Raw genomic sequence first — 10,000 nt, forward strand, 5'->3', positions numbered from 1 at the left:
TGGTCTGGTCCTAGTGGAGTCGGATTGACCTACAATACAGAACCTGTAGGTGTAACCTTTCGCTCAATACTCAAATCAACAATTGAAGCATCTGAGGCTGCATCAATCGGGGATACACGACAGAAGGAATTGTTCTATCTCTAAATTTCACCTTCACCGAGCATAGGTTTATTTCAAAAATCTTTTTTCTTTGTATTACGAATCATGTCTCTTTCTCGTAAGACTGAGGTCGGTAAATCATAAATAATAAATAAATAATAATAAAAAAAAATCAAATCGCACCATCTCTGTAATAGGTAAATGCCTCTTTTTCTCCTGAGGTTGTCGGAATTATTCGTAATAAGATATTGGCTACAATTGAAGAGGTCTTATCAATAAAATTTCCATTTATCCGAGATCTAGGCATGGTTAACAATCCATTCCATAATTCTTCTCATTACCCCTAGAGGGAAAATGATCCCACAAACAAAGGAATTGTATAGTACGAAATCACATAAAAACAAACGGACTCATTCTAAAAAAAAAGGTGTCGACCTTCCACTCAAATTGTCCCTTTGGGGCAGGGATGGATAGGAAATATTTGAATCCGATTGTATTTCATTTAAATTAAGTATTAAGTATAAATATTAAGTAGTATACCAATGAACGGAACTATTCCTATTTTATCGAAGCTCAGGAATCAAGGAAGTTTTTCCTACAGATTCTGATGACTCTAGAAGTTTTGATTTGATTATGATCCAAAGAAAAAAAAAATCAAATCAAATAATAGAATCATTCCATGATGAAAATAGAATAAGAATAACCATCCATTTTTTGTGCATAGTGTGTATACACCACGCAATCGAAATATCAAAAAAATCCATGGGACGATTCATGAATTTGTAATAGATTGTGGGGTAGCTCATGAGAGGAATTGTTGTTGAGAAATCTGAAACTAGAAAGGAATTTTGGAATTCCTATGGAACCATAATAGTCTAAATGTAACCATAGTATAAAATAGGGTCAGTTGACTTGTTCCAATTCATTGGTTTAATCCAGTATAAATCTAAGAATAAGACGGGATCGTCTTCTTGACAAACATGAATAGATAGATTCTATCTATTTTTTTTTAATCTTTTTAATAAGATAAGAAAAAGATAAGAAAAAAAATGTTTTTTTATCCCTCGATCCTCGAGGGAAGATCTTTCTTTAATGAAAAGTTTTCTATTTTCTATTTAGAATTGATTGGTCATACCTGTATTGCAATAATACAATAATATGAATGACTCGCTATTCACTCGGTTTCTGGGTCATAATCATAAGATTATGTAGGAGAGATGGCCGAGTGGTTCAAGGCGTAGCATTGGAACTGCTATGTAGGCTTTTGTTTACCGAGGGTTCGAATCCCTCTCTCTCCGTACCTTCACCTAATTCACCAACGGTACCGACTACAATGTATCAAATCAAATAACAATTGATACGAGTATTCCAATCGTACTTTATTTGATATAGATTCTCTATTCCTAATTGCTGTGGTATGGAAAATACCGGAACGGAAAGAATGGACAAGGAATAAAAATCTCACCGCTGATCCATTTGTAATACGTGAATGGGAGAAAAATCCGGATCAAACCTCTTAGATCTATTTACTTCGGCGAAAGAAAAAAAAGGGGCTTGTCCAAAGCTTTGTTATTTTAGTTAGGTTCAAGTCTGACGGGAATAATATTCTACGACTAGCAACTCATTGATTTTCAAACCGATCCACTTAATATCTATTATTTGATTTACTAATCCTTTATATTGGGATGAATAAAGACTCAAATGTTTTGCCAACTCCTCGTGGGGGGATGAATCCATATAATTTTGAATCAGAGCTCTGGATCTTTGTTCATCCCTCATAGTAATAATATCTTGGGGTTTGCAGCGATAACTTGGGATATCTACTATACGGCCATTAACTAAAATATGTCTATGATTAACTAATTGCCTGGCTCTCTCGGAATGGTCGAAGCCATACCCAATCGAAAAAGGATGTTATCCAAACGCATCTCAAGTAGTTGTAGTAAAACCTGACCTGTTGACCCTTTGGCTTTCCCAGCAATACGAACATATCTAAGTAATTGTTGCTCTGTCAGACCATAATGAAAACGCAATTTTTGTTTTTCTTCTAGACGAATACGATATTGAGATCTTTTCCCGGAACGCGATTGGTTTCTAAGATCACTTCCGGATCTAGGTCTTTTCCTAGTGAGTCCCGGTAAAGCCCCTAGACGGCGTATTTTTTTGAAACGAGGCCCTCGGTAACGAGACATAAAGACTCCTTAATTTTATTGAAATTTCATTTTACAGAATAAACCTAAATTAATACTGAACTAAACGATAAACGAAGCTAAATCCACTGAAGTACTACAAAGAGGAATAAGATGAATTGTATCAATATCCGTATTATTTTGTATATTGTATATATGGGAAGTTAAGGATCCTTTTCTTGATTTGTTCTGTATAGATCAAACGGCTCCAATCCGTTTTTTATTCTTTATTCATAGTTGGAAGTTCCCGCGACATAACATAATAGATCGGTAACCCGACATTTGGAGAAAAAAAAGGGGGGGGTCTTCTCAATATTCCTTGGTCTCAAGGAAAGATGATCAATCCTGATAAAAAAAAAAAAATAGAACAAATAGAGAAAGCCGACTATCGGAATCGAACCGATGACCATCGCATTACAAATGCGGTGCTCTAACCTCTGAGCTAAGCGGGCTCATATAACAGAAATAGTGCGTGAATAGGAATTCGGGAAACTATTGGGATCTTAGTTAGCTATTAGCTATTAATAATTATTAATATTAATTATTATAAATTATTATAACATATTAATTAATATTAATAATTATTAATATAATATGAATTTTGATTTTATTTTTGATTATTTTCTATTTGATTATTTATTTTTGATTATTTCATTTATTAGTAGTCACTAGCACTAGAATTTTTTTTTTTCATTCAAATCAAATTTAAAAAACGCAAAATAATACTATATACATATGAAATAATTCTATATTCTATTATAGAATAGAATATAACTATTAGTTATAGCAGTTATAGCAGATTATATGAATTCTATTTCTATTAGAGTGTAGTTCCTAAGGAAAGGATAAGATAAGGATGCAATCCAGATCCTACTGAGATATTCCTTTTGTTTCATTCGGAAAGGGAGGAGATAGGACGAAAAAAAAAAAAAGAAGAATGAATATCGACCGTTCCAGTATTCCAAACTGCGCGGGAAAAATGAGAGGGGGGGGGAACATCTATATGTGGGATATATCCATCCATATTGAATTGCAGATACATCAATGATAGAATCATTTCTGATTGGACCAAATAATGGAATGGTCCTCCAATAGATATGAAAGAAGATGGGCAAGAAATAAAATAGGAGCAGACACTTTTTCGATATAGGAATCAGTATCTAATGAATTCAATGGTTCCAACATAAATGAAAGAAGGGGATGGGATCACAATGAGATCGAGATCTCATAAGGGGGATATGGCGAAATTGGTAGACGCTACGGGCTTGATTGGGTTGAGCCTTGGTATGGAAACCTACTAAGTGGTAACTTCCAAATTCAGAGAAACCCTGGAATTAAAAATGGGCAATCCTGAGCCAAATCCAGTTTTCTGAAAACAAGGGTTCAGAAAGCGAGAATCAAAAGAAGGATAGGTGCAGAGACTCAATGGAAGCTGTTCTAACGAACGGGGTTGACTACATTGGTAGAGGAATCCTTCTATCAAAACTCCAGAAAGGATGACCTTATTTAAGTACATAGACGTACTTAAATATCAAATGATTAATCACGACCCGAATCCGGATTTTTTGATTATTTATATGAAAAATTGCAGAATTCTTGCTAAATTAAATCGATTCCAAAAGGAAGAATCGAAGATTCAGTGATCAAATCATTTACTCCAGAGTCTGAAAGATCTTTTGAAGAACTGATTAATCGGACGAGAATAAAGATAGAGTCCCATTCTACATGTCAATACCGACAACAATGAAATTTATAGTAAGAGGAAAATCCGTCGACTTTTGAAATCATGAGGGTTCAAGTCCCTCTATCCCCAATAAAAAAAAAAAGGCCTATTTTATTCCATTCCCTAACCATTTATCCTCTTTTTTCGTCAGTGGTTCAAAATGAGCTTAGCTATGTTTCTCACTCACTCTACTCTTTCACAAATGGATCCGACCAGAAATCTTTCTCTCTTATCACAAGTCTTGTGATAGATATGATCTACGTACAAATGAACATATATGGCAAGGAATCTCCATTATTGAATCATTCACAGTCCATATCATTACTCTTACACTTACAAAGTCTTCTTTTTGAAGATCCAAGAAATTCCAAGGCTGAGGTAAGATTTTCTAATGTTTTTTGAGTCCCTTTAATTGACATAGACCCAAGCCCTCTAGTAGGATGATGCGTCGGGGATGGTCGGGATAGCTCAGCTGGTAGAGCAGAGGACTGAAAATCCTCGTGTCGCCAGTTCAAATCTGGTTCCTGGCACGTGGTTAATATATCGAATAGATACTCATACAAATGAATCGATATGGATCGGGATCCATATTCTATTCGTTAATAGTCTAGATCATGATACATACTTATCCATCTAGGGATATATCTAGATCCCCCATTTTTTTTTTTGATGGGTAAAGAAAAGAATTAGATTCTGTTCCCTCTTCTTTTTTGTTTGTTCATACTGTACCTGCTCTCGCTCAAAAAGAATGTTAATACTTCATACATATTTGAATTGAAGTTAGTTGGCTGAAAACCCAAAAGTCTAGTCTAGAGAGGAATCGAAGGGTAGGAATAGACAGGATTCATTTCAGATACAGTACAAAGAAAATCTGATCCCCTTTTCATTTCTGAATTTTGAGTTCATAATTTCATATTTTCTTTCATATTCTATTTCTTCACTTTCTCTTTCTTCACTCCCTCCTACGTGACTTTTCGGGGCCCATCTAAGTGATGTGCGCGGTACAAAGTTCATGGTGCAGAACTCTTTTGATTCATCCTATTGGCTTTGCTCATCCGAAATGGATATCTTCCAAATTGGGGAATATCAATGAAGCCCCTTTAGTAGCCCATTCATAATACTGAGATGAGAGTCCAGTTATTCTGTTTCATCTAGAACAGAACATAAAAAGATTCCTTGAATATCTGGAGTCGTAGAAGTGAATATTAGTTTCTTATCATTCAATGAGCATCTTGTATTTCATAGAAATTGGGGGCAATATAATCCTTACGTAGGGGCCAGCCTATCCAACTTTCAGGCATCAAGATACGTTTCAGGCGTGGATGATTTTCATAAGAGATTCCCAACATATCATAAGATTCCCGTTCTTGAAAATCAGCACTTTTCCAAATCCAGAAAACAGACGGGATTCTAGGATTCCTCCTTGGGGCAAATACTTTTATGCATACCTCTTCGGGTTGATCCACACCATACTGTATTCTCGTAAGATGATACACACTAGCTAACAACCCGCCCGGTGCTACATCATAAGCACACTGGGAACGTAGATAATTGTAACCATATACATATGAAATGACAGCAATGGAGTACCAATCCTCGGGCTTTATTTGTAAAGTCTCTATTCCTTGGTAATCGAAGCCCAAAGATCTATGCACTAGCTCATGCTTGACTAGCCAAGCAGATAAACGACCTTGCATCTTCTTGATCTCTCCCACATTTGTATTTGTATGAGTATTTCACATTTACGATGAAATTTATGAAGATTTACCCGCTGTTTGTTATTCTGCACAAAAGCATCCTGCCTAATTCACTAATTCGTGGGAAGATACTGAACTTTTGTATTTGAAAGATGTTTCAGTTTCAGGAGGTATTTCTGAAGTAGATGGAGATTTATAGAGTAATCCTTGATCGTAATTTCCAGTATGAGTACTGCGTCCAACATGAAACTTGTGATTGGTAGTAAAATATCGATTTTCCTGTTGAGACCCAATTTGATCTTCATAGATTTCTCGAGATACTTTCTTACGAAGTTTCGTTATAGCATCTATAACTGCCTCTGGTTTGGGTGGGCAGCCCGGCAAATAGACATCCACAGGAATTAGCTTATCGACTCCCCGAACGGTACTATAAGAATCCGTACTGAACATCCCTCCTGTAATAGTACAAGCTCCCATCGCAATGACATATTTTGGTTCAGGCATTTGCTCATATAATCTCACTAAGGAAGGCGCCATTTTCATTGTTACTGTGCCGGCTGTTAAAATGAGGTCTGCTTGCCTAGGACTCGATCTTGGTACCAATCCATAACGATCAAAGTCGAATCGCGAGCCTATTAATGAAGCAAATTCAATGAAGCAACAACTGGTACCATAGAGAAGCGGCCATAAACTGGAGAGTCTTGACCAATTCGAAAGATCATTCGATGTAGTTGAAATAACTGAATTTTGGGTTGTTTGGTCAAGTAACGGAAACTCAATAGAATTAATAACTGTCTCAATGTAATCTTTTCTTTGTTTTTGATTTTGATTGTCTGAATATTCAGGAGCTAAGACCATTCCAATGCTCCTTTTCGCCATGCATAAACTGAACCAACAATTGGGATAAGCACGAAAATGAAAGCTTCTATAAATACAGATACACCCAATACATCGAAACTCATTGCCCATGGATAAAGAAAGACCGTTTCAACATCAAAAACAACAAAAACTAGAGCAAACATGTAATAGCGAATTCGGAATTGTAACCAAGCATCCCCCATTGGTTCTATACCCGATTCATAACTAGAGAGTTTCTCTGGTCCTTCACTAATCGGGGCTAAAACTCCCGAAATTAGAAATGCTAAAATAGGAATAAGACTTGATATTATTAGAAATGCCCAGAAAATATCATATTCGTAAAGCAGAAACATAGATGCACTCTCATGAATGTGGAATATACCGAATTAGTCGATTCAAATTGGAATTGTCAATTCATCCATAACTGCTTAGTCGAAACAACAATTTTGATCGAACCACATAGTTGAGTTTGTTTGCTGCGGGTCATGCCTCGTTTCAAGATTCATCCAATAGAATCCCACTTACCCTTTCTTCAATTCTATTTAGATATGGTGTAGACATATTATGTTCTTGTACAAATAAGACTCTCTCACTTTACCTTGGGTTTTCTATAAAAAAAAAAATAAATGAAAGAATATTTTCATTTTCATCAAAAATGAATAAAAAAAAGATTAATTCAATATTAATTATATTATCTATAATTATGTGAAAATAAAATGGAAATATTCCATTTTCAATGAAAATATTCAATGAATATAATATAATAATATAATAAAATCAAAGAAGAGGTCTGGCTCATTTTTTTTTTTCTCTTTTGTAGTAGAATGCCTAGCTCGGGATTTAGGGTATATTCTACTCGGTTGGCGTTGGTGTATTCTTTTCATTAAGATCGGGGTATAGAATCATTGTTTCTATTGATTCGATATGAATACATAAACAGAAACAGAATGCATCGACCAATTAGACTCTCTCCTTGTCCCAGATTTATACTTAATTGATTTGATTCAATCTTCAATCTGTTGAATTATGAGGAACCCTTACATAGAACAACTCATGGGTTCCTATACCCAAATTAGATACTTTTGACCTGTACTATCCCGACAGGACCCCCCAGAAACAATCGAGTTATTTAAATCGAGTTAAAAGTCTTGAAAGAGTCATCCTATTTCGGACCCATTTCTAGTACCCAAAATCGCTATTTGGAATGACTCGAAATACTTATTAATGTAATAACACCTAGTAAGACCAACCAATGGGTTAGGTTTCGTGACAATCAAAAGAGGTTTCGTTTGAAGCAAACCCACACAATGGAGCGTACCACAATGGTAGAGTCGGCCGAATCATAAATTATCTACAGAAGATAGCTCTGATGGAATCACGCGTTGTCGAACAATTCGACAGACCAAATCCCCAAAAACACTCATAGAAATAGAAGAGAGCACAAACGTTGATACCTTTAGGACCAATTCATTATTTCTGAAACAATGAATTTGGGTTGTTGTTCCACCAAAGAGCGATCAGTCGGGGGATTGGATTCCTAACTCATCCAAGTTCAAACAGACCCCTAATCTTCTTGCATAAAGTCTGCATCGGTAGAATCGACAGAATTGAAATGATGAGCAATTGGATTGGAGTAGGTTGGGATACAAAAAAATAAGTATTGTACAGAAAGATAAAAATAACTAAACTACTTGCTTTGCCTTTGCTAGGCCGGCTATACGAAGAAAAGTCTAGTCTATTTTACAATGTTTACAATGAAACTTACCGAAGAGCTTTCTTTTTGAAACTCTGGCTTTTCTACAAATACAAGAACAGGTCCTAGATCCGTGTGACTTACTATTACTATTAGATTCGATTTTGTTGGGTCAGGTTGGGGTTTTTGGCTAGGCTCGTGTTATGATTTTGACTTCATAATCAATTGGCTTGGGTATACCAAACCAAAGAAAAGGTGTATCACTCAATCTTTGATCATGGACAAGAAAAAGAGGAAACAAGCCATATGTCATTCCCCCACGAAAATGAATGAAGAAGAATTGGTTTGGGTATTCGAGATTCGAAAATACCGATCCGGTTGGATCCATTGGAATGAATTATTTTTTTTTTTTCATTTTCATGCCCCGAGGGATCGCCGTGAGCATGTGGAAATGATTCCATTTCCATGGACCAACCCACTGGCCATCTGCAAGCACGCACTAATGAGGAAACGAAAACTATACAAAAATGCAAAAATGTATAGGGCTATACGGACTCGAACCGTAGACTTTCTCGGTAAAACAGATCAAACTGATTATTATCGAAATGATTCGAACTGTTTCAAAGACCCAACATGCATTTTTTCGCATTGGGCTCTTTCATCAACTGATAGAAAGATCAGTTGAGTCCACCATATTTTTTCTTGACAGGAAGATAACGAGATGGCTCCATGTGCTCTGGATTCATTATTTGTATTCTGATCCAGGAGCAATACCAAAGTGTTTCAAAGAAGGGTTACCTTGACGTAGGTCTGCCTCCGGCCTAGATCAACCTAAGATAGAGTCTCTATCGCTCCGCTCCAACAGTCAAATAGGGTACTTCATACACCTTAAAGCTCATAGGACGAAAAGAGGTTGTTTTGAGGTCCTTATACTCATTATGCCTAGCATTGAATAGACTGGGTATTCACCTTATCAATGATCAAATCAATGATGGGTTCCGTTTGGCACATAAATTGGTGCTTGAATCGGACCGAATCAAATATTTGTCAGGCTACTGTTCTCTTGTTCCTTCGAATCCATGGAGTAAGACATCGATTTCTCCATAGAATCAATTCTGTTGATTGCATGATGGACTCCCCTGAAAAAGCATTGGCGCACGTGTAAACGAGGTGCTCTACCTAACTGAGCTATAGCCCTTGTCATAGATATCTTAACATCTAGAGAATTTATTGTCAAGATGGATATTCCATGATCCCACATGATAGCTCTCTGATCCTTTTCCTGCCAAGGATTGGTATTGCTTAGAAGTAAGATTCCATCTATAATTCCCGATGTGATGGGTCCCATTTTTTTTTTTTTCTTTATGATGATAAATGACCTACTTAACCCAGTGGTTAGAGTATTGCTTTCATACGGCAGGAGTCATTGGTTCAAATCCAATAGTAGGTAGAGCTTATTAGATACCGGAGTCGATGGTCTCTAATAAGTTTTTCTACCCACCTTCTTTTCTTTTTTTTTTTTTTTCGTTGCATCAGATTACACTTGATTGTATCCAATTGGCGGAATCCAAATATGGTGTATAAGCAGAACTTCTTTTGATTATTCTGATGCAACGATTAGTACGAAATAACATTGATAGCCTCTACTCGTGTCCTAGCTCTTCGGAGAGCTAGATTCGCCTCAATTTCTTGTCTCTTGCCTTCAGCTCTACTCAAGCTAGCTTCGGCTATTTCAAGAGTT

At 36.2% G+C, this 10,000-nt stretch overlaps 3 non-coding genes across 3 annotated transcripts; 2 read left to right on the forward strand and 1 right to left on the reverse strand.

Annotated features, from left to right (window-relative positions):
* The first annotated feature begins 1,310 nt into the window (after positions 1-1,310).
* Positions 1,311-1,397, forward strand: TRNAS-GGA (transfer RNA serine (anticodon GGA)). Its single transcript has one exon. It is a non-coding gene; the product is annotated as a tRNA-Ser (tRNA).
* A 1,270-nt stretch (positions 1,398-2,667) lies between these two features.
* TRNAT-UGU (transfer RNA threonine (anticodon UGU)) lies at positions 2,668-2,740 on the reverse strand. Its single transcript has one exon. It is a non-coding gene; the product is annotated as a tRNA-Thr (tRNA).
* A 1,728-nt stretch (positions 2,741-4,468) lies between these two features.
* TRNAF-GAA (transfer RNA phenylalanine (anticodon GAA)) lies at positions 4,469-4,541 on the forward strand. Its single transcript has one exon. It is a non-coding gene; the product is annotated as a tRNA-Phe (tRNA).
* Positions 4,542-10,000: the final 5,459 nt, after the last annotated feature.

Source organism: Tasmannia lanceolata, unplaced genomic scaffold (genome assembly GCF_043159265.1).
Source record: "Tasmannia lanceolata isolate RefF3 unplaced genomic scaffold, GAP_Taslan_0.1 ptg000389l, whole genome shotgun sequence".
Classification (NCBI taxonomy): Eukaryota; Viridiplantae; Streptophyta; class Magnoliopsida; order Canellales; family Winteraceae; genus Tasmannia; species Tasmannia lanceolata.